The sequence below is a fragment of the Vulpes lagopus genome, chromosome 11 (assembly GCF_018345385.1).
Source record: "Vulpes lagopus strain Blue_001 chromosome 11, ASM1834538v1, whole genome shotgun sequence".
In the NCBI taxonomy this organism is placed as follows: Eukaryota; Metazoa; Chordata; class Mammalia; order Carnivora; family Canidae; genus Vulpes; species Vulpes lagopus.
In genome coordinates this window covers 75,688,316-75,715,649 of record NC_054834.1, presented here as the reverse complement: position 1 = coordinate 75,715,649, position 27,334 = coordinate 75,688,316, and the positions used below count along the sequence as shown (strand labels likewise).

The 27,334-nt window shown below is 42.4% G+C and overlaps 1 long non-coding RNA gene across 1 annotated transcript; it reads right to left on the bottom strand.

Moving 5' to 3' along the window:
• Nucleotides 1–192: 192 nt before the first annotated feature.
• Nucleotides 193–26,090, bottom strand: LOC121471323. Its single transcript, XR_005982653.1, has 3 exons — nucleotides 25,976–26,090; nucleotides 7,430–7,488; nucleotides 193–324 (listed from the first exon to the last, which is right to left on the bottom strand). It is a non-coding gene; the product is annotated as an uncharacterized LOC121471323 (long non-coding RNA).
• Between the last annotated feature and the right edge of the window lie 1,244 nt (nucleotides 26,091–27,334).

Genomic DNA, 27,334 nt, shown 5'->3' with positions numbered 1-27,334 from the left:
CTGACCTGACCTCTCTCCTCTTCTAATAAGTCTCCCTGGGCTTCTGTAATCCCACAGGCCTCTCCTTTTCTTTCTTTGCTCCCGTGGGTTCCACACCCCTAACCCAAGAGGTCTTCATTTTTTTTTAAAGATTTTATTTATTTATTTATTCATAGAGACACAGAGAGAGGCAGAGACACAGGCAGAGGGAGAAGCAGGTTCCACACAGGGAGCCTGACATGGGACTCGATCCGGGGTCTCCAGGATCACACCCTGGGCTGCAGGCAGCGCCAAACCGCTACGCCACCGGGCTGTCCCCCAAGAGGTCTTCAGCTGGAATATCTCCTGTTTGGAAAATATTTCAGTGTTCCTAGTCCTCCAGCCCTACCCTAGCTTCAGAAACCTGGGCATCTTGTTCACCCTCTCCCTCCATCTGTCCCCACATAAAACTGTTAATTAAATCATTTATCCAGTTGTCTACAAATATGTGTCAGATGGAGCCTGTTCTAGGAAATTAGGATATCAGTGAACAAATAACAATCTCTGTGAAGTTTTATCCTAGTGGATGTGATGGGTGATAAACAACATACATAATGTAAGTGAATTATCTACTATGTTGGCAGATAATAAGTAGGTAATAAGTGCTAGAGGCAAAAAGGACAGAACAAAAAAGGATCAGGAGTGTTGGTTGGGTGCTTGAAGCAGGTTGTAGTATCAGTGAGAAGCTGCACAAAGATTAGAAGGAGGTAGGGGCGTGAGTCAAAGGGATGTCTGGGTAAAGAGCTGGAGATAGGTAAGAGTCGACCTGTCCTGGTTTGCTGGGAGGCGGTGAGTGTGGCTGGAGTGGAAATAGCAAAAGGGTAAGGAGGAGGAGGTGGCAAAACCAGATGGCCTTAGCCATTACAAGGGCTTTAGCTTTTACTCTGAGTGATATGAGGAGGCACTGGAGGATGCTGAGTAGAGGTGAACATGCTCTACTTAGGTCTAAAAGGGTCACCCTAGCACCTATGTTACTGAATGTAGTAGTCTGGGGTGCAGGGAAACCAGTTAGGAGGCTCTTACAATACATTACACAAGAGATGAAGTCCTGTTGATTCTATATCCAAAGTATCTCCAGAATTCATTCTTTCTTTTCCATCTTCAGTCCATCATCATCATTTCATGCTTGGGCCATTTTATTTTAAATATTTTATTTATTTGAGAGAGAGTGTGTGTGACAGCATGCACGTGAGTGCACAAGCAGGAGGGAGGGGGCACAGGGATAGGGAGGAGCAGACTCTCTTGATCAGGATGCCTGGCACAGGTCTCAATCCCAGGACTCCATGTCGTGACCGAGCCAAAGGCAGATGCTTAACTAACTGAGTCATGCAGGTGCCCCTGCGTGGGCCAGTTTAACAGCCACCCAACTGGTCTCTTTTCCTATCCTCTACTGTCTGCTTATTGTCCCCACAGTGGCCAGAAAGATCCTCTGACACCTCAGCTCACACCTTGCCTCTGCTCCCTACAATCAGGCATATGCTCTGTATGTGGGGACCCCAGATGTATTATACATACAAAAAAAGGTAAAAACGTATCTTTACCAAATCATATTTCTTTCAAAACTAAATAAATTCATCACAAATTAGATTTTGGGGGGGAGTGGACAGGAGAGGGAGAGAGACTCAAGCGGATTCTACACGCAGTGCAGAGCCTATCATGAGGCTTGATCACTTGACCCTGAGATCATGACCTCAGCTGAAACCAAGAGTCAGACACTTAACTGATGGCGCCACCCAGATGCCCCACAAATTAGATTTTTAATAAGTGAGGATAAAAAAATTAAAATACTCTATACAATAACATGTAAAATGGGAAGAAGATATGATAGGAAAGAAAAAAAATCCCCACATGTCCATTAGGAAGAGAATGGTTAGATCCATCTATTGCAATAACATTTAATCCATTAGAAAGGCAGATTTAGGGGATCCCTGGGTGGCTTAGCAGTTTAGTGCCTGCCTTTATGCCCAGGGCGTGATCCTGGAGTCCCAGGATCGAATCCTACTCCCAGCTCCCTGCATGGAGCCTGCTTCTCCCTCTGCCTGTGTCTCTGCTTCTCTCTCTCTCTCTCTCTCTCTCATGAATAAATAAATAAAATCTTTAAAATAAAAAAAGAAAGGCAGATTTAAAAGAATATCAAACACTTGCATGATTAAAAATAACTATAGGGTTTTCTATATATAGTATAATGTCATCTTTTTTTTTTAAAGGTTTTGTTTATTCATGAGAGACACAGAGAGAGAGAGACACACAGACAGAGACACAGGCAGAGGGAGAAGCAGGCTCCATGCAGGGAGCCCAACGCGGGACTCGATCCTGGGACTCCAGGATCATGCCCTGGGCCAAAGGCAGGCGCTAAACCACTGAGCCACCCAGGGATCCCCATAATGTCATCTTCAAATAGTGAAAGTTTTATTTATTCTTTACCAATTTGGATGCCTTTTATTCCCTTTTCTCATCTGATTGCTGTGGCCAGGACTTCCAGAACTATGTTGAATAAAAGTGGTGAGAGTGGACATCCTTGTCTTGTTCCTCATCTTAGGAGGAAGTCTCTGATAAATGAATTTACTAAGGTCAAAGCATATAAAATCAATGTACAGAAACCCACTGCATTCCTATACACCAATAATGAGAAATTAAGCACAAAGAGAAATTAGGAAAGCAATCTTATTTACAATTGTGCCAAAAATAATAAAATACATAGGAATAAACTTAAGTAAAGAAGTGAAAGACATGTACTCTGAAAACTATGAGACATTGATGAAAGACATTGAAGATGATTTAGGGATGCCTGGGTGGCTCAGCGGTTGAGCATCTGCCTTCAGCTCAGGGCCTGATCCTGGGATCTGGGATGGAGTCCCACATCAGGCTCTCTGCAGGGAGCCTGCTTCTCCCTCTACCTATCTCTCTCTCTCTCTGTGTGTGTGTCTCTCATGAATAAATAAATAAATAAATAAATAAATAAATAAATAAATCTTTTAAAAAAGACATTGAAAATGATTCAAATGGAAAGATATTTCATGCTCAGGGGTTGTAAAGAATATATATTGTTAAAATGTCCATACTACCCAAAGCAATCTACAAACATAATGTAATTCCTATCACAGAATTAGAACAATCCTAAAATTTGTATGGAATGACAAAACACCCCAAATATCCAAAATAATCTTGAAAAAGAAAAAAAAAAAAAAACAAAGCTGGAGGTATCACAAGTACAGGTTTTAAGTTATACTACAAAGCTGTAGTAATCAAAATAGTATGGTACTGGCACAAAAATACACACATGAGAGGCACCTGGGTGGCTTAGTTGGTTAAAGTGCCTACCTTCGGCTTAGATCATGATCCCAGGATTCGGAGATTGAGCCCCACATCAGGCTCCCTGCTTAGTGGGAAGTCTGCTTCTCCCTTTCCCTCTGCCCCTCCCCCCGCTGGTGCTCTCAAATAAATCTTATTTTAAAACCAGACACATCGATCAATATAACAGGATAGAAAGTCTGGAAACAAACCCAGTGGTGAGAGTGAACATCCTTTATATGATCAATTAGTTATATGATCAATTAATTTTTGACAAGAGACAAGAGTATACAATTGAAAAAGTCTCTTCAATAAATGGTTTTGGGAAAACTGGACCACTTTCTTACACCACACACACACACAAAAAAAACTTGAAATGGATTAAAGACCTAAATGTGAATCCTGAAACCGTTAAAATCCTAGAAGAGAGCACAGGGAGCTATCATCACTCATCATCAGAGAAATGCAATTCAAAATCACCATCATGAGATATCACATCACACCTGTCAGAATGGCTAAAATAAAAAAACAAAACAAAACATAAGAAACAGCAAGTGTTGGCGAGGATGTAGAAAAAAGGAACCCACAATGCACTACTGGCGGGAATGCGAACTGCAGCCACTGTGGAAAACAGTATGGAGGTCCATAAAAAAATAGGGGCACCTGAGTGGCTCGGTCAGTTAAACATCTGACTTTGGCTCAGGTCATGATCCCAGGGTCTTGGGATTGAGCCCCACATTGGGCTCCCCGCTGAGCTTTTCCCTTTTCCTCTGCCTGTGGCTCCCCGGGCTTGTGCTCGCTTGCTCTCTCTCTCTCCCTCTGTCAAATAAATAAAATCTTCAAAAAAGAAATAGAACTACCCTATGAACCAGTAATCACACTACTGGGTATTTATCCAAAGAATATGAAAACATTGATTCAAAAGGACACATGTGTCCCTATGTTTACTGCAGCATATTTACAATAGCCAAATCATGGAAGCAGCCCAAATGTCCCTTGATAGATGAATGGATAAAGAAGATGTGGTATATATACACAATGGAGTATTAGCCATAAAAAGAATGAAATATTGCCATTTGCAACAACATGGATGGAGCTAGAGAGTATAATGCTAAGTGAAATAAGTCAGAGAAAGACAAATACCACATGATTGCACTCATATTTGGAATTCAAGAAGCAAAACAAACGAACAAAGGGGGGAAAAAAGGAGACAAACAGACTTTTAACTATAGAGAACAGAGGGTTACCAGAGGGGAGGTGGGCAGGGGGATGGGTGAAATAGATGAAGGGGATTTAGAGTACACTTATCATGATAAGCATGAGTAATGTATTGTTGAATCACTATATTGTACACATGAAACAGAACACCGTAAGTTAACTATATTGTAATTGAAAGTTAAAACTTGGGATCCCTGGGTGGCGCAGCGGTTTGGCGCCTGCCTTTGGCCCAGGGCGCGATCCTGGAGACCCGGGATCGAATCCCACGTCGGGCTCCCGGTGCATGGAGCCTGCTTCTCCCTCCGCCTGTGTCTCTGCCTCTCTCTCTCTCCCTCTATGACTATCATAAATAAATAAAAATTAAAAAAAAAAAAAAGTTAAAACTTAATAAAAATAAATAAAAATAATTTTTAAAATAACCAAAACTGTGATCCCTGGGTGGCGCAGTAGTTTAGTGCCTGCCTTCGGCCCAGGGCGCTATCCTGGAGACCCGGGATCGAATCCCACGTCGGGTTCCGGGTGCATCGAGCCTGCTTCTCCCTCTGCCTGTGTCTCTGCCTCTCTCTCTCTCTCTGTGTGACTGTCATAAATAAATAAAAAAAATAAACCTCAGTTTCCTTAGATGGAAAAGGAGGTTAGTATTTAAAAAATAAAATAAAACAAAATAAAATAACCAAAACTAGGGGCACCTGGGTGGCTCAGTCAGTTAAGTGTCTGATTTCAGCTCAGGTCATGATCTCAGGGTCCTAGAGTGGAGCCTGCTGTCGAGCACCAAACTCAGTGGAGAGTCTGCTTCTCTCTCTCCCTCTGCCCCTCCCCCTGCTTGTGCTCTCTCTTTCTCTCTCTCAAATAAATAAAATCTTTAAAAAAATAACCCAAAGTAGGAATCTACTGAAACTTCCTGGACCTGATAAATGGTATTTATCACGCAGCCATGTGTTAGCACAGCTAACATTTTACATAACAGTACAAGACTGAATGCTTTCCCTCTAAGATCAGATTCAAGAAAAGAATGTCCACCCTTATCACTTCTAATCAGTATTATACTGAAAGTTTTAGCGAGGGTAATTAAGTAAGAAAAGAAATAAAAGACATCTAGTTAGAAAGGAAGAAATCAAAGTATCTCTGTTTGCAAATGGTAGGATCTTCTACAGAAAATCCTAAGGAATCCATCAAAAAATACTAGAGTTAGTAAATGAGTTCAGCAAGGTTGCAGGATAGAAGATCAGTATTCAAAACTCAATTGTATTTTTATTCACTAGCAATGAACAACCCACAAATAAGATCAAGAAAATTCCATTTACAATGCAATGAAAAGAATAAAATGCTTATGAATATATTAAACAAAAGAAGTATAAGACTGGTACACTGAATATTATAAAACATTGTTGATAGAAATTAAACATCTAAATTAATGGGAAAAGATCTCATATCTATGGATTATAGGACTTAATATTGTTAGGTGGCATAGTCCCCAAAATTGATCTAAAAATTCAACAATCCCTGTCAAAATCCCTGCTGCCTTCATTGCAAAAATTGACGAGGTGATTACCTTCAAATTCATGTGGAAATGCATGAAACCCAGAAGAGAGAAAACATTCTTGAAAAGGTAGAAGAAAGTTGGAGTACTCATACTTCCTGATTTTATATTTATTTTTTAAAATTATTTTTAAAAGATTTTATTTATTTATTCATGAGAGACACACAGAGAGGCAGAGACACAGGCAGAGGGAGAAGCAGGCTCCATGCAGGGAGCCCAACGTGGGACTCGATCCTGGCTCTCCAGGATTGGGCCCTGGGCTGAAGGCGGCGCTAAACCGCTAAGCCACCTGGGCTGCCCAATAAATAAAAATCTTAAAAAAAAAAAAAAAAAGTCCAGAAATAAGCACAGACATTTATGGTCAATTGGTTATTTCCTTTTTTTTTTTTTTTTAAGATTTTATTTATTTATTTATGAGAAACAGAGAGGCAGAGACATTAGCACAGAGAAGCAGGCTCCTCACAGGGAGCCCGATGCAGGACTCAGTCCCCCAACCGGGATCACACCCTGAGCCCAAGGCAGATGCTCAACCACTGAGCCACCCAGGCATCCTATAGTCAATTGATTATCATCAAGAGTGCCAACATAATGCAGTGGGGGGAAAATAGTCTTGTCAACAAATGGTGCTAGGAACCCCACCTCACACCATACACAAAAAATTAGTTCAAAGTGGATCAAAGACCTCAATGTAAGACCTAAAACTATGAAAATCTTAGAAATAAACCAGTCATAAATTTTCATGACCTTCGGTTAGATGATGATTTCTTGGCTATGACACCAAAAGCACAGTAATGTCAGAAAAACTAGATAAATCAGACATCATTGGGACGCCTGGGTGGCTCAGCAGTTGAGTGTCTGCCTTGGGCTCAGGGCGTGATCCCTGGTTGGGGGACTGAGTCCCGCATTGGGCTCCCTGTGAGGAGCCTGCTTCTCCCCCTGCCTGTGTCTCTGCCTCTCTCTCTGTGTGTCTCGAATGAATGAATGAATGAATGAATACTTTTAAAAAATCAGACATCGTTAAAATTTAAAACTTTTGTGTTTCAAAAGACATCATCCAAAAATTGAAGAAACAACTCACAGAAGAAGAGAAAACATTTGCAAATCATATATTTGATAAAAAGACTTGTATCTAGAATATAAAAAGAACTCTTACAACTCAGAAATAAAAAGACAACCCAATTCAAAAATAGCAAAGGGTTTGAACAGAAATTTCTTTAAATGGTCAATAGTCCCATGAAAATAATGCAAATCCAAACCACGCTGAGATCACTTCACATCCACTAGGATGGTTATAATAAAAAAAGACGTACACAAAAAGACCAACAATAGCAAATGTTAGCAAGGATGTAGAGGTATTGGTACCTTCATGTATTTCTGGCAGGAAATGTCAGTTCTCCTCCAAATTGACCTAACATTTCAATCTAGAAAAAAAACAGTTTTTCATGGAACAGAGTTTATTTTCAAATGTAGCTATATGTGGGGATGCTTGGCTGGCTCAGTTGGAAGAGCATGCAACTCTTGATCTCGGGGTTGTGAGTTTGAGCCTCATGCTGAATGTAGAAACTACTTAAATAAATAAAACTTTATAAAAATGTGGGGAACCTGGCTCAGTCCTTTGAGCATTCTACTCTGGTTTTGGCTCAGGTCATGATCTCAGGGTCATGGGATCAAACCCAGCATTGGGCTCCCAGCTCAGCAAGGAGTCTGCTTCAGATTCTTTCTCTCCTGCTCTCTCTACCCCTCTCTCCCACTCTCTCTAAATAAATAAAATCTTAAAAAACAAAACAAAAACAAAAATAAATGCTTCCTTTCCTAAACTGGTGGAGGGTACATAGGTGTGTCTACTTTTTTTTTTTTTTTTAAGATTTTATTTTAAGGCAATCTTCACACCCAATGAAGGGCTCAAACTCACAACCCCAAGATCAAGAGTTCCATGCTTCACCGACTGAGCCATCAGGGTGCCCCAATACCAAGTGTTTTTTTAAAGTGATATAAACACACACACACACACACACACACACATATATATATATAGTATATGATGTATAAGACATTTAGATTTTTTCAAAAGACTTTATTTTAAAGCAATCTCAACACCCAATATGGGGCTCGAACCTACAACCCTAAGATCAAGACTCTCATGCTCCACTGAGTCAGCCAGGCACCCTATAGTTTTCTCTTTTTGTGTTCTGGAATATTTCCTTAAATAATAAGCATGAGGTAAGTCTACAATGTAGAGAAATTTCTAAGATATTTTATTAGGTTAAAAAAGTAATTTACAGAATAATGTTAGAAGTATGATTTCATTGATGCAAAGAAAAAAGCTGTGTGTATTTATATACATACTATGTATTACTAGTGGCACCTGAGTTACTCAGTTGGTTAAGTGTCTGATCTCGGCTCAGGTTTTGATCTCAGGGTTGTGAGTTCAAGCCTCATGTTAGCCTACTTAAAAAAAATAAAGGGGACATCTCTAGGAAAAAGAAGAGGAGGTGGGATGGAGAGAGGAGTGTTGTGAAGAGAGATGGCTGTGTTTTACCCTGCATACCTATGAGCAGCTTAAAACCATATGAAAGGGAATGTATTCATCTATTACTTGTGTGATCATTTATAAGATGATTTTGAGAATTTCAGTAAGTCAGAAAAAATGCAGATACCCATGACCCAGCAATTTCAATCTCGGAATCCATCTTGACAAAGAATTCACTGAAGCACAATTTGTAATAGAGAAAATTTAGAAACAACCTACATGACCATCAATAGGCAAATGGTGAAATTTATATAACCATACAGCAGAATGTTATAGTAGTAGCTAAAGTTCATCAAATGCATAATATGTGCAAGACCCTACATTCATGTTTTCACTTAATCCTTGCAAGGTAGACACCATTTTTTCTCTCATTTTATAGATAAGGAAATGAAGTCTCAGAGAGGTTGAGCCATTTGATCAGTTATTTAGACATAGGCTTTGAACTTGGGTCTATCTGATTTCACAATCATTCACCTTGACCACTGTGTCTCCTAAACACAGGCATTGAGAAAGATGAATTTATTTATTTTTATTTATTTTTTAAAAGATTTTTTTTATTTATTCATGGGAGACACAGAGAGAGACAAAGACATAGGCAGAAGGAGAAGCAGGCTCCTCACAGGGATTCTGATGTGGGACTCGATCCCTAAACTGGGATCATGCCCTGAGCAAAGGCAGATGCTCAACCGTTGAGCCACCCAGGCATCCCAAGAAGATTGAATTTAGATCAATGCCACTGCCATGAAAAGTTGTTCATCCTATGTTATTATAAAAAAAGTTTATAAAGTGGTTATTCAGTAAGATTTCAATTTTGTGAGCTGGAAAAAAGATTCTTAGAATGTCTGAAGGAATATTCACCAACTATTACTGTTGGCTATCAGGTGGAAAGGTAGAGGTAGGACTAGGTCCGTGTTCATAGGTTATATTAGAAATTTCTGTAAGGTTTGAATTTTTCACCAAGAAAGAGGATTCCTTTCATAAACAGAAAAGTAAGGATTAAAAAATAAAGACAGCAGTAATTCTGGGTTGTTGGGAGCTGCGTGGCAGAGTAAACCTGAGGCTTCACGGAGGAGGGCACCGTTGGTATTCTGGAGGACAAATAGCCTTCCGATCAGAGACCTCAGCTGTCTGCCCATAGGCACATCCAGCTAGATGATTGAGTTTTGTTAGACCTGTACAGCACTGATAATTTTTATCAATTAATTGTCATTGTTAAAATGTATAAGATTTCACATAAGAGGTAAGGATGCCTGGCTTCTCCAGGAAACTTGGCTGTGTGGCCCCACTGAGTCCAACTTTCTGATTAGAGCTGCTTAGATGGGGCCAGTGCTTTCCAGTTCCCAGCAGCCAAGGTCACTCCTGCTCGTTACCTGTCCCAGTTCTGTGGACATAAGCTTTGTTACATGGGGCACGCATTGAAATGGAGACATTCTTGGCACTCCTTGAGCAGCCATGCCCACTCCTAATTCAGCTGGGTATTGGCTCCAGGGGCACACACCAGGAATTTGTCCCATCATTTATCTGACACACACTTTTTTTACATTCTGTTTCTTCTCTAGACAAAGCTCATGCTGGTGTGAAAATCAATAAAAGGAAATCTCATTTAGGATGGAGCTAGGAAGCCAGCAGGGGGAGCTCTCAAGCCCAGCACTAGGGGTCTACCGCAGACCCAAAGGGAAGAAGAGTGGGACCCTGCAAGTAGATACTTCTGTGCTATCCCAGTGGGAGGAAGGAAAATTTCTTCTTGCCCCAGCAACAGTCAGTCAAAGACAGACAGTCACAGTTCAGCCATTGAGAAGCCACTATACTTCAAGCTCCCAGTTTACTCCAATAGATTTTTATTATTTTTATTTTTTTTTAAATTTATTTATTTACTCATGAGAGACACACACACACAGAGGCAGAGACACAGGCAGAGGGAGAAGCAGGCTCCATGCAGGGAGCCCGATGTGGGACTCAATCCCGGGACTCCAGGATCACGCCCTGAGCCAAAGGCAGGCACTAAACTGCTGAGCCACTATCCCCAGATTTTTAATTTATAAGCCACTCTACTTCAAGTTCCCAGTTTACTCCAATAGATTTTTAATTTATAACTCCCAACTCCCCCTTTCCTTTATTAAAGAGTGGTCCTCTCTTTGTTCAGGGAGTTACTTACCTGTGGTTTTGCTGGAACTTCCTTGTAGTTTCCAGGTTGTAATTCTCAGCAGTTCCCGAATAAACCCATCTTTAGCTTTTGCTGGTAAAACAACCAGCTGCTCCAGATGATGCCGTATGGAGGAGAGAAGAGCTCTCCACTTGAGCCCTTGCCCCAGTTGCAAAGTTGTAAAGAAATAAATGGTGGCTATTGTTGTAAAACTTTACATTTTAGGGTGGTTTGTTTCATAGCAATAGATAACTCAAACAGTGGGCATAATGTTTGGTTTATCTCATGGTTCCCAGCCCCAGGGCCTGGTACAAAACAAGAGTTCAGTGAATATTGAAAAAGTGAATAAATAAACATTTGGATGATGAATAGATGGGTAGATAATGGCATTGACTCAGGCCTGACAGCCCTGGAGAATCAGGGACACAAGACAGCAGCTTCGTGGAGGATTGAAGGGACAGTTTCTTTCGGAATTGTTCTAAATCATTTCCTGGGCAAGGTTTCAGTCAGAGCCACTGAAGGTGACATATCACAGGCAGTGCAAAGACAGCTGTCCTGGTGAGGTGATAACTGCCATCCAGGGACCTGGAAGCTTCCCCAGTGCAGTGGTTCCAGAGCCACACCATGCGTGCTGGAGTCACACCAGCAGAAGGAATGCCTGGGGGTCAGGGGTGGCCCTTCATTTCACTCAGTTCCAGAGTTAAGTCTCACATGATTGCAGTTGAACAGCTGGAACATGTTTTTTTTTTTCCCCCCAATACAAACTCTGCAGTCCAAGAAGGAAGCTAGGAGGAGGCTGGGACAGATGCCAGGTGAGCCAGATAGCTACACCCACATCCACTCACTGCTCTCACTGGGCATTTGGATCCTTACGTGACCTGCTGCCTCCCCACCATCCCTCATGCACTTTGTGTTGTGGCCAAACTTCACTTGTCCTCCTCCCTCAAACTCTGCTCATCTCTTCAGCATAACTTTCTTCTCTTTTGCTTTTCCTTTGTGTAAGACACTTTCCTCCTCCTGTTTACCCGGAAAATGCTTAGTGCACATCCAAAGACACTCTCAGGCATCAGCTGTAAACCTAAACGAATCTCTCCCTCCCTTGTTGATGGTGGCATTGAGCCGATGTGAACACAGTCTCATCTGATGCTGTAAGGCAGTTGTTCCTGTGTCTGTGACCTCTGTCAGGGCAAAGTTCGGAATAATAATAATAACTCCTATGTGTGTGATGTAAGCTGTAAGGATGATCACACAGCCCGTGTGTGAGTTCTGATTGTATGACTGGATCAGAACAATCCCATAAGCCAGGTACTATTATCATGCTTCTTTCATAAATGGGGAAACTAAGGTACAGAAAGATTAGATAACTTGCCTGAGGTTTGCACAACTAATAGGGAAAGACAAACTCAGGACTGAAACCCAGGCAGGGTAGCCCCACAGCCCCACTCTCACCCTCTTTACTTTGTAACACATCCATCTTCTCAATTCCTGTGACAAATTGCCAGTTTTTCTAAAGTAAGCTCTAAGCCCAATGTGGGGCTTGAACCCATGACCCAAAGTTCAAGAGTTGCATGCTCTACTGACTGAGCTAGTCAGGTGCCCCAAGTTGCCATTTTACTGATGAGAAAGTTGAAGCTCAGAGAGGCTAGGGAACTTAGCCGGAGTCACCCTGCTGGAGAGTGGCCAAGCTAGGACACTGGTTCCCCAACATTCCCTAGCACTTCTTGTGCACCAACTCCCCAGGACCTGTGGTGAGTTCCACTCTCAACTCCAGGAGTATCTGGGCCTCAGCCATTCCCCATAGTCTCTGGGCAAAGCCAGGGAAGAATCACCACTGAGCTAGACAACCTGTGTGTCTTTGGAGGGACAAAGCAGGGACAGGGAACCCAAGTCTCTGACCGCTGCAAGGAGCAGGTGGCCAGGAGTGAGGCCAGGTCATAACTCTGAACATGGAACCTGAGGACATCTATGAAAGGGACACAGAATACAGGGGTGGGCTGAGGACGGGTCCAGGGACAGCACCTGTTACCCAAGTGTATTACAAAGAAAGGTGTTGGGGACAATAAGTTACTGGCTTGGATAATCAGCACTTGGCCAATCAACACATTAGCTTATAGGGCCTGTTATGTGCCAGGCACAGGGCTGTGTGCTGGGGACTCAGTAGAGACCAAAATGATACTTTGTGATCTCATGAGCCTTCTTGCTTGGTGCAGGAAATGTGGGACGCACACTTTTCCTCCTGCCTCTTTCCCATTAGAATGGATGGAGTTTCCCCCCTGCCACTGATTGTTATTTTTTTAAAAACACTATTTCTTTGAGAGAGAGAGAGCACAAGCAAGAGAGGCAGAAGCAGGCTCCCCACTGAGCAGGGAGCCCGATGTGGGGCTTGATCCTAAGACCCCAGGATCATGACCTGAGCCAAAGGCATACGCTTCACTGACTGAGCCCCCCAGGTGCCCCTGATTCAGTCATTTCTTTATCCAGCAAGTATTTACTGCATGCCCACCATGAGCCAGCCCTTATGCTAAGTGTAAAGAATGCATTAGTGAGCAAAACATAAAAATCCCTGTCCCGGGGCAGCTGGGTGGCTCAGTCAGTGAAGTGTCTAACTTCAGCACAGGTCATGATCTCAGGGTCCTGGGATGGAGCCCTGGGCCGGGCTTCCTGCTCAGCAGGGAGCCTGCTTCTTCCTCTCCCTCTGCCTGCAGCTCCCCTAGCTTGTGCTGTCTCTCTTTCCAATAATGATAAAATCTTAGGATGTCTGGGTGGCTCAGCAGATTAGCGTCTGCTTTGGCTCAGGCCGTGATACCGGTCCGGGGATCGAGTCCCACATTGGGCTCCCTGTGAGGAGCCTGCTTCTCCTTCTGTCTATGTCTCTGCTTCTCTCTGTGTCTCTCAGGGATAAATAAAAAATAAAATCTTTTAAATTAAAAAAAAAATCCTTAAAAAAAAATTCCCTGTTCCCGGAGCTTCCAGTCAATAGACAACAAATAAACAAGGGAACACACAGAGAAGTGTTGACTTTGGGAAATCAAGAAGGGAAGGGAGGTGGAGCAGGTGAGAAGGACCCAGAGTGAAGGGAGGACAGTCCTCTCTCTGTGGGAGGTATGCACAGATGCGGGCTCAGGTAGATACAGGACCAGGACAAGGGAGTGAGTGTGGGAAGTGGGAGGAGCAATGAGATGTCACGCCCATCAGAAAGGGGAGTTGGGGGCAGCCCAGTGGCTCAGCGGTTTAGCACTGCCTTCAGCCCAGGGCCTGATCCTGGAGACCCAGGGTCGAGTCCCACATTGGGCTCCCTGCATGGAGCCTGCTTCTCCCTCTGCCTGTGTTTCTGCCTCTCTCGTGAATAAATAAAATCAGAAAGAAAGAAAGAAAGAAAGAAAGAAAGAAAGAAAGAAAGAAAGGAAGGAAGGAAGGAAGGAAGGAAAAGAAAGAAAGAAAGAAAGAAAGAAAGAAAGAAAGAAAGAAAGAAAGAAAGAAAGAAAGAAAGAAAGAAGTGGGATCTGAGTACAGAAACACAGAATTCCAGAAGGTGGGAGCCCAGGGACCCCATGGCCCAAGTTCACTGTGAGGCAGCCCTCAGGTGCCGGAAATACACAGGCGAATGAATGGGTTCAGCCAGGGTGGGCTGCTCCTAGGATGCATCCATGTGCTCTTGATACTCTTTTTTTTTTTTTTTTTTTTTTTTTTTTTAAGATTTTATTTATTCATGAGAGACACAGAGAGGCAGAGACACAGGCAGAGGCTGGCTCAGGTCAAGACCCAGGGATCATGAACTGAGCCAAAGCCAGACACTCAACCACTCAGCCACCCAGGTGCCCCAATACTCCTCTTTTCAAGAGGTGCCCCTAGTTCTCCTCTCTGTGAGTGTAAACTGGTCTCAGTAATTTGTGTCTAAAGAGCAGATTAAAACAAAAGCAATGGTGTGACTTGTGAGACTTGGTCACAAACAGCACTTTAGCTTCCTGCTGGCTCTCTGACTCTGGGGGCAGCCAGATGCCATGGCAGGAAGACTCTGGAGCAGCCCTCTGGACAGGACCACATGGTATCGGGTGGAGGCCCTGTAGCCCACAGCCATGTGAAAGAGTCCCCAGGGAGGGGGACCTGAAAGCCTCTGGCCCCTACCGAGCCTTCAGATATGGCAGCTCTGGTTGACATCTTAACTGCAAACCTCATGAGAAATGGTGAGTCAGAACTTCCTAGCTCTGTTGCTCCTAAATTTCCTAACCCATGGAACAGTGAAGTGGTAACTTGTTTTTTGATTTAAACCAAAGTTCTGGGGTAATTTTTATACAGCAACAGATAACTAATATAGCAGGTATCTTTGATTGTGAGGAGCAATCGGAGGACAGGCTCCCACCCAGTTATGCAAGAACCCGGGCTCCCTCTATCTTGTGACTTGGCCATCCCCTGGAGCCCTTGGAGCTCCCTGGAGATCTGCATTGGGCTGGAAGTCACAGATAAAGAAAGTGAGAGAGATTGTTAGGGAGGTTTTCAAAGGTCATGCTTGGTAATGAATAATAAAAAAAAAAAAATGAAAAATGGGATGAGGGTTCCATTTAGGATGGAAGCAGAAGATGATTAGAGCATAGGGCGGGAGGACAGGAAAAAGAAACAGCATCAGTAGGAAGACTCCCCTGGCCTGAAAGTGCAGGTGTATTTTAGGAAACAATGAGACTCCCTGAGTGATGAGCTCGAGGAGTGAGGCTGAGAATGGCTGAACATGAGTCTAGAGGTGAGTGGAGACTGAGCACATCCGGCCTTGTAAACAGCCAGCTTTATACCAGAGTCAGTGGGAAGATGCTGCAGAGTTTAAGCTGGAGATGGAAGAGCAGATTGGCACTGGGAAATATCGTCATGGCCACCATAGAGGGAGGAGGGAGGGGCTCCAGCTGGAGCAGGAAGAGTGGTCAGGAAGCTGATGCAGCACTCAGAGATAGAAACAGCCTGCTCTGGTTTGTACAGGGTGGACAGACATCCTGAAGGGATAGAGGGGGCCAGGATGCAGTATTTGAGTGAATGTGGGGGAAGCTAAGTAGCCCCAGGCTTCTGTATGAAAGATAGAATTATTCTCTATGGGGAATAATGGGAGACCGCAGGTTTAGAGGCAGCCTGATGAGTTCACCTTTTAAAATTATGAACTGGGGATCCCTGGGTGGCACAGCGGTTTGGCGCCTTACTTTGGCCCAGGGCGCGATCCTGGAGACCTGGGATCGAATCCCACGTCGGGCTCCCGGTGCATGGAGCCTGCTTCTCCTCCCTCTGCCTGTGTCTCTGCCTCTCTCTCTCTCTCTGTGACTATCATAAATAAAATAAAATAAAATTCTTAAAAAAAATAAAATAAAATAAAATTATGAACTGTTGGATATGTACAAAATAATTGATGTCAAATATACACAAGCAATGGAGTGAAATAATAAATTAGACACCTAGCTTGAAAAACAGAATATTAGCAACATTGCCGTTTCCCCCATTTCTTCCTCCCAACACATCTCCCTGACCCCCACAACCCTAATTTATAATATTTTAAAACTCATTACCTTGCTTTCATTCCTCTCATAAACATGAGTGACTATTTTATTATAAATACACTTACCAAAATGTTCCAGTTAAGAATTGAAAGGGTTTGTTTTTTCAGTATAAAACAGACTGCATGCCCAATAAACCTCCGAATATCTAGATCCTATTTAACATTTGGATCAAACTTTCTGCCCAGACATTGACTCTCCTGTTGCTCTTGGCCACACATCCCCTACTGATGCAGTGGGCCCTATGGGGTATACTTCACTGGGCCCAGCAAGATGCACTTTATGCATTCATTGAGATGGTGCAAATTTTCTCCTCTAATCTACTAAAGGGGTAAATTGCATTCATTAAATTTCTCATCTCTAACCTGGCTGATTGAGTGATTGATTTTAAGTAGGCCCCGTGAGCAGCTCGGAGCTTAACACAGGGCCTGAATTCAAGAGACCTTGAGATCAAGAACTGAGCTGAGATCAAGAGTCAGATGCTTAACCAACTGAGCCTCCCAGGTGGCCCTAACCTGGCCTTTTAAGAATAAATACAATTTAGGCACAGTGTGTTATCTTTTCTGTATAACTTTAAAAAATATTTTATTTATTTATTCATGAGAGACACAGAGAGAGAGGCAGAGACATAGGCAGAGGGAGAAACAGGGTCCCTGTAGGGAGCCCAATGCAGGGCTTGATCCCAGGACCCCCGGGATCACGACCTGAGTCAAAAGCTCAACTGTTGAGCCACCCAGGTGCCCCTTTTCGACATACTTCTAGATTCAGTAATTATTATTACTAATAATTTGCTTAGGGTTTTTACATGTATGTTTCCAAATTGCATATCACTGGTATATTATTTATTTATTTATTTATTTTTAAAGATTTATTTATTTATTCATGAGAGAGAGAGAGAGAGAAGCAGAGACACAGGAGTAGGGAGAAGCAGGCTCCATGCCGGGAGCCCAACGCGGGACTCCAGAATCATGCGGGGGCCAAAGGCAGGCGCTAAACTGCTGAGCCACCCAGGAATCCCTTATTTATTGTTATGTAACAATTATGCTAAAAGTTAGTAGCTTAAAACAATAAACACTTATTGTTTCATAGTTTCTATAGGTCAGGAATTTGGGAGCTGCTTTTAGGTGGGTATTTTTTTTTTTTTTTTTTGAAGATTGTATTTATTTATTCATGAGAAACAGAGAGAGGGAGGCAGAGACAGAGGCAGAGGGATAAACAGGCTCCCTGTGGGAAGCCAGATGCAGGCCTCCATCCTGGGACCCTGAGTCAAAGGCAAATGTTCAACCACTGAGCCACCCAGGTGTCCCAGGTGGGTAGTTCTTGCTCAGGGTCTCTGATGACTTTTCACTCAGGATGTCAGCCAGGACTGTGGTTATATAATGTCTTGACTAGGACTGGGGATCTGTTTTCAAGATAGCCTATTCCCATAAATACTGGAGGCTTCAGTTCGTTGCCTTGTGGGTCTCTCCATGGTGTTGCTTGAATGGCCTAATGACACGTCAGCTGGCTTCACCCAAAGAAAGTAAGGCTGACGTTGCAAAGTCCTTCTGACCTAGCTCCAGAAATCACCCTGTGTCATTTCCACAATATCCTATTGATACCCATGGGTCAGTCCTCTTCCGTGATAGCAGCATCACTCAGAGGCCATTTTGGAGGCTGGCTACCATACTTGTCGTGTCTCCTTGGTCTTCTCCAATCTGGGACAATTTCTCAGATTAATTTTTCTTCCATGAACCTGACATTTTTTTTAGAGTTGTAACTAGCCAGTTATTTTCTAGGATATCCCTCAGTTTGGATATTTTGATGTTTTGTAATGATTACTTTGAGGCTATTCTTTGGGTAAGAATACTACAGAAGTGAAGCGCTCTTCTAAGTGCTTCATATTAGATGGTACATGATGTTGGTATGTCTTATAAATGGTCATGTTGGGACACCTGGGTGGCTTAGTGGTTGGGTGTCTGTCTTTGGCTCAGGGTGTGATCCCGGTCCGGGGATCGAATCATGCATCAGGCTCTCTGTAAGGAGCCTGCTTCTCCCTCTGCCTGTGTCTCTGCTTCTCTCTTATGGATAAGTAAAACAAAAATCTTAAAAATAAATAAATGGTCATGTAAACTTCGATCACTTGGGTAAGGTAGCGTGTTCTAGGTTTCTCCACTGTGAGGTTACACGTTTTCTCTTTGTAATTAGTAAACATTCGTGAAGAGAGACTTTGAATTTATGCAAATATCTTGTTTCTCATCATACTTTTACTTACTAATCTTTTTATTTTTTATTTTTATTTTTTTAAAGATTTTATTTTTTAATTTTTTTATTCATAGAGACACAGAGAGAGAATGAGAGGCAGAGACACAGGCAGAGGGAGAAGCAGGCTCCATGCAGAGAGCCTGACGTGGGACTCGATCCAGGGTCTCCAGGATCACGCCCCAGGCTGCAGGCGGCACTAAACCGCAGCGCCACCGGGGCTGCCCCTACTTACTAATTTTTTTAGATATGATTTTTCTTTTTAAATATTTTATTTTTTTAAGTAACGTCTTTTTTTTTTTTTTTTTTTTTAGGATTTTATTTACTTATTCGTGAGAGACACAGAGAGAGAGAGAGGCAGAGACACAGGCGGAAGGAGAAGCAGGCTCCATGCAGGGAGCCCGACGTGGGACTGGAGCCCGACGTGGGACTGGAGCCCGACGTGGGACTGGAGCCCGACGTGGGACTCGATCCAGGGTCTCCAGGATCAGGCCCTGGGCAAAGGCGGCACTAAACCGCTAAGCCACCGGGGTGCCCTTTTTTAAAGTAATATCTATACCCAACATGGCTCAAACTCACAGTCCCGAGATCAAGAGTCACATGCTCTACTGACTGAGTCAGCCAGGCTCCTCTTACTTATTAATTTTAACATCTATCAATGAGTCATGCCTGCAACAATTATTACTGTGCAATTTGCTTAATGATGATTTTCTATTTCTATCATTCGTTCTATATTTACTTATTAGAATCCTTTTTTTTTTAAAATTTTTATTTATTTATGATAGTCACACAGAGAGAGAGAGAGAGAGACATAGGCAGAGGGAGAAGCAGGCTCCATGCACCGGGAGCCCGACGTGGGATTCGATCCCGGGTCTCCAGGATCGGGCCCTGGGCCAAAGGCAGGCGCCAAATCGCTGCGCCACCCAGGGATCCCTACTTATTAGAATCCTACAGTAAGGAAGAGATGTCTCTTCTCTCCCATTTATTTATTTATATTAGAATAGACTCATGAACATTTATTTTATTTATAGGTAATTATTAGTATCTGTCGTGTAATTTTTTTGTGTCAACTTGACTAGATCAAGGAATGCTGATATTTGGTTAAGTGATATTTTGGGGTGTATCTGTGGGGGTGTTCCTGGATGAAATGGACATTTCATCAATCAGTGGACTTTGAAGTGGTTAGCTGTCCCAAATGTGAGTGGGCATCATCCAATCCATTGGGGGTCTGAAGAGAACAAAAAGTTGTAGGGGAGGGGGAAGAATTTGCCCCTTCCTGCCTGATTGCTTGAGGTGGACATCAATCTTCTGCTCTTAGTGCTTCTGGTTCTCAGGTTTTCAGACTTTGATGGAATTATACCGTGGCTCTCCTGGATCTCCAGCATGCATATGGCAGACTGTGGGACTTTATGGTCTCCATAATTGCATAAGCCAATTCTTGTTAATAAATCTCTTCACATATATATCCTGGTGGTTCTGTTTCTTACTTTTTTTTTTTTTAAGGTTTTATTTATTTATTCGTTTGTTTGTTTGTTTAAGAGAGAGAGAGCACCAGTGGGTGGAGGGGCAGAGGGAGAAGTGGACTCCCTGCTGAGCAGGAAGCCCAAGGTGAGGCTTAGTCCCAGGATCTTGGAATCATTACCTGAGCCGAGGGCATATGCTAAACCAACTGAACCACCCAGGTGCTTATTGGTTCTATTTCTTTGGAGAACTCTGACTAATACACTATCATTATTCATTGAATTACTCAAATTGTCCCAGATTTGGCCCTTGGAAGCTCCTTCATGTTGACTCTTGTTTTTCTGAAATGCCCCCCATCATTTTTTGAGCACTCCATTACTTTCTGTCACTGCATGATGTTCTAGACTCATCTTGTTCCATCTCTGCGCTAGCCTGGAAATGAACCATTTCTCCGAAGAGCCGTGATTACTTTTATTGGAGCATGGAATTTAAGAACCAAGATCTGGGTATTGGCTGTGTTCATTGTTGCTGGGATGTCATTGTCTCTAGGCCCTCTCAGGGTGTACAGTAGGATCTATCCCTCTGTGTGTAACACATGTGTGCATGTGTTATATGTGTCACGTCATATATGTGTTTAACATATAGGCAGATGATAAGTTTATACTAATGCTTTTGATTCCAATCCAACACTCCTTTTCCTTATCTGTAACTCTTTATTTCAACAGTGAGAAATCTGGTTCTCATAATCCATCGTGTATTACTTACATGCTTACTACAATTATATACTCAGATAGTTTCAGAATTTCTAACTGATAACCCTCTGAAAAACAAATACTGTAATTTGAGTGCAATACCTGTGTTGTTCAGTACCTGTCTTTTGCCTTAAAGTATGTAGTCAAAATACTGGCATCCAAAGTGACCTAGGTGAGTTTTTATCTTCCCTACTCCCTTTAGTGTGGTTATGTTACTCATTTTTAATGCAGTGAAGTTCACGTCTCACTGCTTATTTTCTTTTTGGGGTACCCCCCACATATTCCAGTTGATTTTTATTTATTTATTTATTGTTTAGTGGGTAGGTAAAACATTAATATGAGCCTAAGAGTCAGCATTACACAAAAAACTATACGCAGAGAAGTGTCACTCTTCCCTAACCCCTTCTAGGCCAGTTCCATTCTTGGGTTCTTTCTCACCTATTCCCACCTACTCCATAAAGATAATAAATGTTATTAGTTCTGGTTTATCCTTCTTGTGTTTCTTTTTGCACAATGAATAGATACAGGTATATTTTCTTACAATCTCTTCCTTCTTACATAAACAATAGCATCCTATATGCTGCTGGAGATTACTCCCTTGTAGTTCATAGAGATTTTCCTCCTTTTTTTTTTTTTTTAATTTACTTATTTATTTGAGGGGGAGAGAGAGAGAGAGCGCAAGTGGGGAGAGGCGGGATAGGGGAAGAGGGAAAGAGAGAATCTCAGACTGCATGTTGGGAGCAGAGCCCAATGCGGGATTCGATCTCATGAGCCTGAGATCATGACCTGAGCTGAAATCAAGAATTGGTCACTCAACCAACTGAGCCACCCAGGCGCCCCCTTCTTTTCCTCTTTAACAGCTGCATAGTACTCTATTGTCTGGATGTACTAAATCCCTTCATCCATCTCCCATGTATGATGCAGCATGTAGAGCTTGTTTCAGTTATTTGCAATGACAAACAATGCTTCAATAAATAATCTTGTGAGTATATATTTTCATATCATTGGAAGTGTATCATCAGGGGAAATTCCTAGAAGTGGCATTGCTGGGTCACAAAGTAAGTACATATGTAGCTTTGTTAGATATTGACAAATTTTCCTACAGAAAGTTTATACTGGGATGCCTGGGTGGCGCAACGGTTGAGCCTCTGCCTTTGGCCCAGGGTGTGATCCCAGAGTCTGGGGATCAAGTCTCACATCGGGCTCCCTGCATGGAGCCTGCTTCTCCCTCTGCCTGTGTCTCCGTGTCTCTCATGAATAAATAAATAAAATCTTAAAAAAAAAAAGTTTATACCAGTTCCTGTTTCAATTGGCAACATGAGGTCTGTTTCACCACAGCCTCACCAACAAAATATGTCATTGCATTGTTTACTTTTGCCAATCTGATAGGTGTTTTGGTGTTGATTTATTTAAGTAAGTTTAAACATTTTTTCGTATGTTTGAAAAAGATTTTTATGTCTTTTATTCTATGAATTTTCTGTTCAGATCTTTTCCCCATTTTTAAAAATCTAGGTTTTGGCCTTTTGTCTCTCAATTGTAATAGTTCTTTCTTTCTTTTTTTTTTTTAAATTTTTTTTATTTATTTATGGTAGTCACAGAGAGACAGAGAGAGAGGCAGAGACATAGGCAGAGGGAGAAACAGGCTCCATGCAGCGGGAGCCTGATGTGGGACTCGATCCCGGGTCTCCAGGATCGCGCCCTGGGCCAAAGGCAAGCGCCAAACCACTGCGCCACCCAGGGATCCCCTAGTTCTTTCTATATTAAGGATACAGGTTGAAAATTTTTCTAATTTGTCAGTTGTCTTAGTTTAGAAGCTATGGGGAGCTTTTGTTTTCTATTTTATACACAATGTTTCTATTGCTGGAATGTTTTATGAGGATCAAGTATTAACATGTGATAATTTCAACAAGTAAATGGTTCATCTTCTAAAGGCTTTAAAATAAAGGACATTTATTATTTCATATAACAAGAAGTTTGAGTAGGTGGTGAATTCTTCTAGTAATTAAGTGATTCGATGATGTCATCAGAGGTCTAGCATTTTCTTATCTTTCTTCTCAGACATTTTCAGTGTGTTGATTTTTGTCTCCTTACCTGTCCTTTCAGGGTCCTAAAATGACTGTCACAGCTTGTTTATGGTGTTTGTGCCATGCAAAAAAAAAAATCTTTTCTTCATGTGAGGTAGTCAAATTTATTAATCTTCTCTTTTATTATCTCTGGAATTTTTAAAAAATTTATTCATGAGAGATGCAGAGAGAGAGAGAGGGGGGCAGAGACATGGGCAGAGGGAGAAACAGGATTCCTGTGGGGAGCCCGATGCAGGACTCGATCCCAGGACCCCAGGACCATGAGCTGAAGGCAGATGCTCAACCACTGAGCCAGCCAGATGCCCCGTCTCAGGATTTTTGAATCAGAGTTGGAAAGACCTTTTCTACATAGGTTAATGAGGAATTCACTCAAATTTTCCTCCAGTGCTTCTATGGTTTTATATTTTACATTTAGATTCTTGTCCACCTGAAGTGTATAGGCCTATTTTTTTTTCTTGATCCGAATGGTTACTGGGTTGTCCCACACCATATATTATAAAGGCCACCTATTCCCTAGTGGAGTTGAGATGCCTCCTGCCCTATACCAAGTTTCCACTGTACTTGGGTTAGGTTTTCTCTTCTATTCTGCTGGTTTGTCTATTCTTGTAACACTACCATGCTGTGTTAATTACAGAAGCTTTATACTTGTTTTAATGTCTGCTAGGACTGGTCCTCTGTCTAGCTTGTTATCTCCCATATTCTAGCTTTTTTGGGCAACAGGAATCTGGGAGCAACCTAGTTGAGGACTCTGGCTCGCCGTCTCTCATGAGCTAATCTAGCTGTAGGCAAGGCTGCAGTCAACTCAAGACTCCACAGAGGCCGAGGCCCAAAGAGTCACCTTCTAAGCTCACTCACATGGTTGTGGGCAGGCCTCAGCTCCTCCCTGGCTGGAGACCTCAGTTCCTTGCCGCATGGCCTCTCTTTGGGACTGCTCATTGCATGGTTTTCCTCAGAATAACTGATCCAAGAGAGGGAAGGTGAGGAAGGCCCAAGATGGAAACCTCAGTTTTTATAACCTAGGAACTGGGAATGAGAAGACAAGCCACAGGCTGGCATTGTCCCAAATAAAATCAGTTTCTCCAGGCAGAACTATGGAGCTCTTCGTCCTTATGGCCTGTCTTTCCACCTGGGCAGAACTTCTGCCTCACCCTGTGGGAACTAGGGGGAAAGCAGCCCATTATCATTGAGTGATGTCTCTGCTCTATAACCTGGTGGGGGCGTGGGGGATAGTAGCCCGTGGTCTTCTTGATTTTCCCTCCTGGCATGGAATATCTGTCCTGGGAGAGAGCTGGGGTGTGAGTCATGGGGTTCCAGTAATTTAGGCCTGTCATGCCCGGCCTAGAGCTTCTTCCCTACAAGTGCGGGTTGTGTGTGGGGAAAAGATGCCCGTTTCTTTTTTTGCTGCACCTTCCTGGAATAGAGAGAGCTTCCTTGACAGGGGGATGACAAACATTAATGGCTTGCCCTTCCTGGAGTGAGACGTTAGTTAGCTCTATACCGGGAAATGGGGAATAGAGTGAGAGAAGGAGGCCCTTGTTTTCTTGGCTGCACAGCCTGGAGTGAAGCTTCCAGAAGACAGAAGGGGGACGAGGGAGATCCCTGGATGGCTCAGCGGTTTGGCGCCTGCCTTTGGCCCAGGGTGCGATCCTGGAGTCCCAGAATCGAGTCCCGCATTGGGCTCCCGGCATGGAGCCTGCTTCTCCCTCTGCCTGTGTCTCTGCCTCTATCTATCATAAATAAATAAATAAATAAATAAATAAATAAATAAATAAATCTTAAAAAAAAAAAAAAGAAGAAGGGGGACGAGGTGGGAAGAGAAAGGAGGGGCTGTGGCTCAAATGCTACAAGCTCTCACTGTTCTTACTAAGATTTCCTTGAATGAATTCTACATTTGCTGGATATGCCTGTAGGGTAATTTCCAGACATTAAATAGTTGGGTTTTCAAAAATATTTTTTTCCCAGTGAAATGGTTGTTTCACTGGGAAGTCTACTGAGCTCCTCACTCTGACATTTTGGAAATCAACCTTAAGATTTAAAAATATTTCTTGGTCTATGGTTTTCCTCTTGTCATTTCTTATTTGTTATACTTGTTTTCTCTCCCCCTTTTCTTAAATAAGTGAGCTGATACTTTTTGTTTGTTAATTTTTCTGAAAATCCAAGTCTATTTTTTATTCTCTATTCATTTTTTTAAATTGTTTTCCCATTTGTGCTTTTTTTTTTTTAAGATTTTATTTATTTATGAGAGACACAGAGAGAGAGGCAGAGACACAGGTAGAGGGAGAAGCAGGCTCCCCACTGGGAGCCTGATGTGGGGCTGGATCCCAGGTTTCCAGGATCAGGCCCTGGGCTGAAGGCGGCGCTAAACCGTAGAGCCACCCAGGCTGCCCCCATTTGTGCTTTCTTTGGGTTTACCCAGTGTCTCTTTCTCTAGTTTTGAGCTGGGAATTATATTCATTTCTTTCCATTCTTTCATTTTAATGATACTTTTCTTTGGATTCATGGTTGTTTTTTCAGTAGGAGACTTCTTCAGTTGATGTGTTTTATTTTCTGATTTTTGGTAAGGCGGATATGTATGTATGTATGTATTTTTGTAGTTAGTAGGCTCCACGCAAAACGTGGGACTTGAATTCATGACCCTGAGATATATAGTTGCATGATCTACCAACTGAGTCAGGCAGGAGCCCCCCAACCTTTTGGTTTTAATAATAGCTCCATACAGATCTGCTAATAATCTTTTTTCATTTTTGTGGTATTGGGTGTTTTACAAGATTTCTAGTTCAATAGCACACTTATACCAATAGAGCAAAGTCCACAGCTTAGTGGATTTTCATTTGTTTGTTTGGTGGGGGAAGGGTTGGAGGCTTCCAGTTTGTTTCTTTCTCTTTTGTATTGTAAGATCCTAAATTTTCTCCTTCTGTTTTTTGCCCCCTCCACTACTCAATTGCTCAAGGACACCTCTTGCTAATTTTGGCCTTTTTTCTTCTTCCAGAACCTATGCGTTTTATTTTATATTTTATTTTATTTAAGTAAGCTCTGTGCTCAAGAAGGGGCTTGAATTCATGACCTGAGGATCAAGAGTCACATGTTCCACGGACTGAGCTAGCCAGGCACCCCAGAACCTATGCATTCTAAAGACTGATGCCTCATATCCCACTCACAAGGAACTTACCTTGCCTGTGGTGCAAGCTCTGAACTCCTCAGACATTCTCCTAGTATTTTCAGGTTATGGAAGGACAGTCTTTCCCACGGAGGTTCTAAATCCACTTTGAGCCCAGCTGCCAGCCCCCTCCCCCTCCTGTTTTTCTGGGCACAAAGCCTGCTAGTGGGCGGGGTGAGATCCACACTGTGATTTGGTGTGCTTTGTTTTTATTTAGTTATTTTGAAGATTGGACACTCTACTTTTAAGTTACATTGAGGCTGTGGTTTCAGCAGTGTCAGTCCCACTCTTCTTATTCTGATTTGTTTTGAGAGGAAACATTGAGAAATGGGGTCCCAGGCAGCTGCTCTGGTCCTCAGCTAACGGAGAGACTCCCGGCTCTTGTTTTGTAACTTTCTAACTCAGGGTTTTGTTCATTAGCTTTGAAAAAAATTTTTTTTAAGGCTTATTTATTGGGGCACCTGGGTGGCTCAGTTGGTTACGCAGCTCACCTTTGATTTCGGCTCAGGTCTTGATCTTCAGGGTCCTGGGTTGGAGGCCGGAATGGGTGGGGGATGGACTCCAGGGCAGCACAGACTGGGCTTGAGATTCTCCCTCTCCCTCTGCCTCTCCCTTCACATGCTTGCTCTCTCTCTCAAATAAATAAGTAGATACGGTTGCTTAACCAACTGATCCACCCAGGCACCCCTCATTAGGTTTTACCCTTTCTTAGTTTCTAATATTTGCATTCGAGGTCATAAATTTCTATCTCAGAATTATTACTTGTTCTCTAATTTGGATAGATGATATTTTGACCATGACTTGCAATCTAAAACAACACAAATCTATTTATTTTCTAACTTGTGTTGTGTTTTCTTTTCCCTTAGCCCAGAAATTTCATCAAATATTTCTTAGTTTCCAAATACATACTCCCTCCCCCTTTCTATTTATCTATTTGTTGGTGATGTTTAACTTAATTGTATTGCAGTAAAAAAATACAATTATTTTAATATTCTGAAATTAGTTGAGTTGCATTATGGTCGAGAATTTAATCCATTTATTGGAAAATGTTCTGTGCACGTTTTTCTGCATTTAGGTCCAATGCTCTGTATTTATCCACTAGATCAAATTCATTAACCACTTCTTCACGTCTTTTATACCTTTGGCAATTTTTTTCCTGCATGTGCCATCAGATCTACAACTGTGATTTGTCTGTTTTTCCTTGTGGTTCTATCCATATATGTAATATCCATTGACATATTTTTATTGCTTTATTGCTATTTATTTTTCCTTGTGGTTCTACCTACCTATGTATATGTATATATTTACATATTTTTATTGCTTATGGGCTTTTTTTTTCCAAAGATTTTTTCAAGGGCAGCCCGGTGGCTC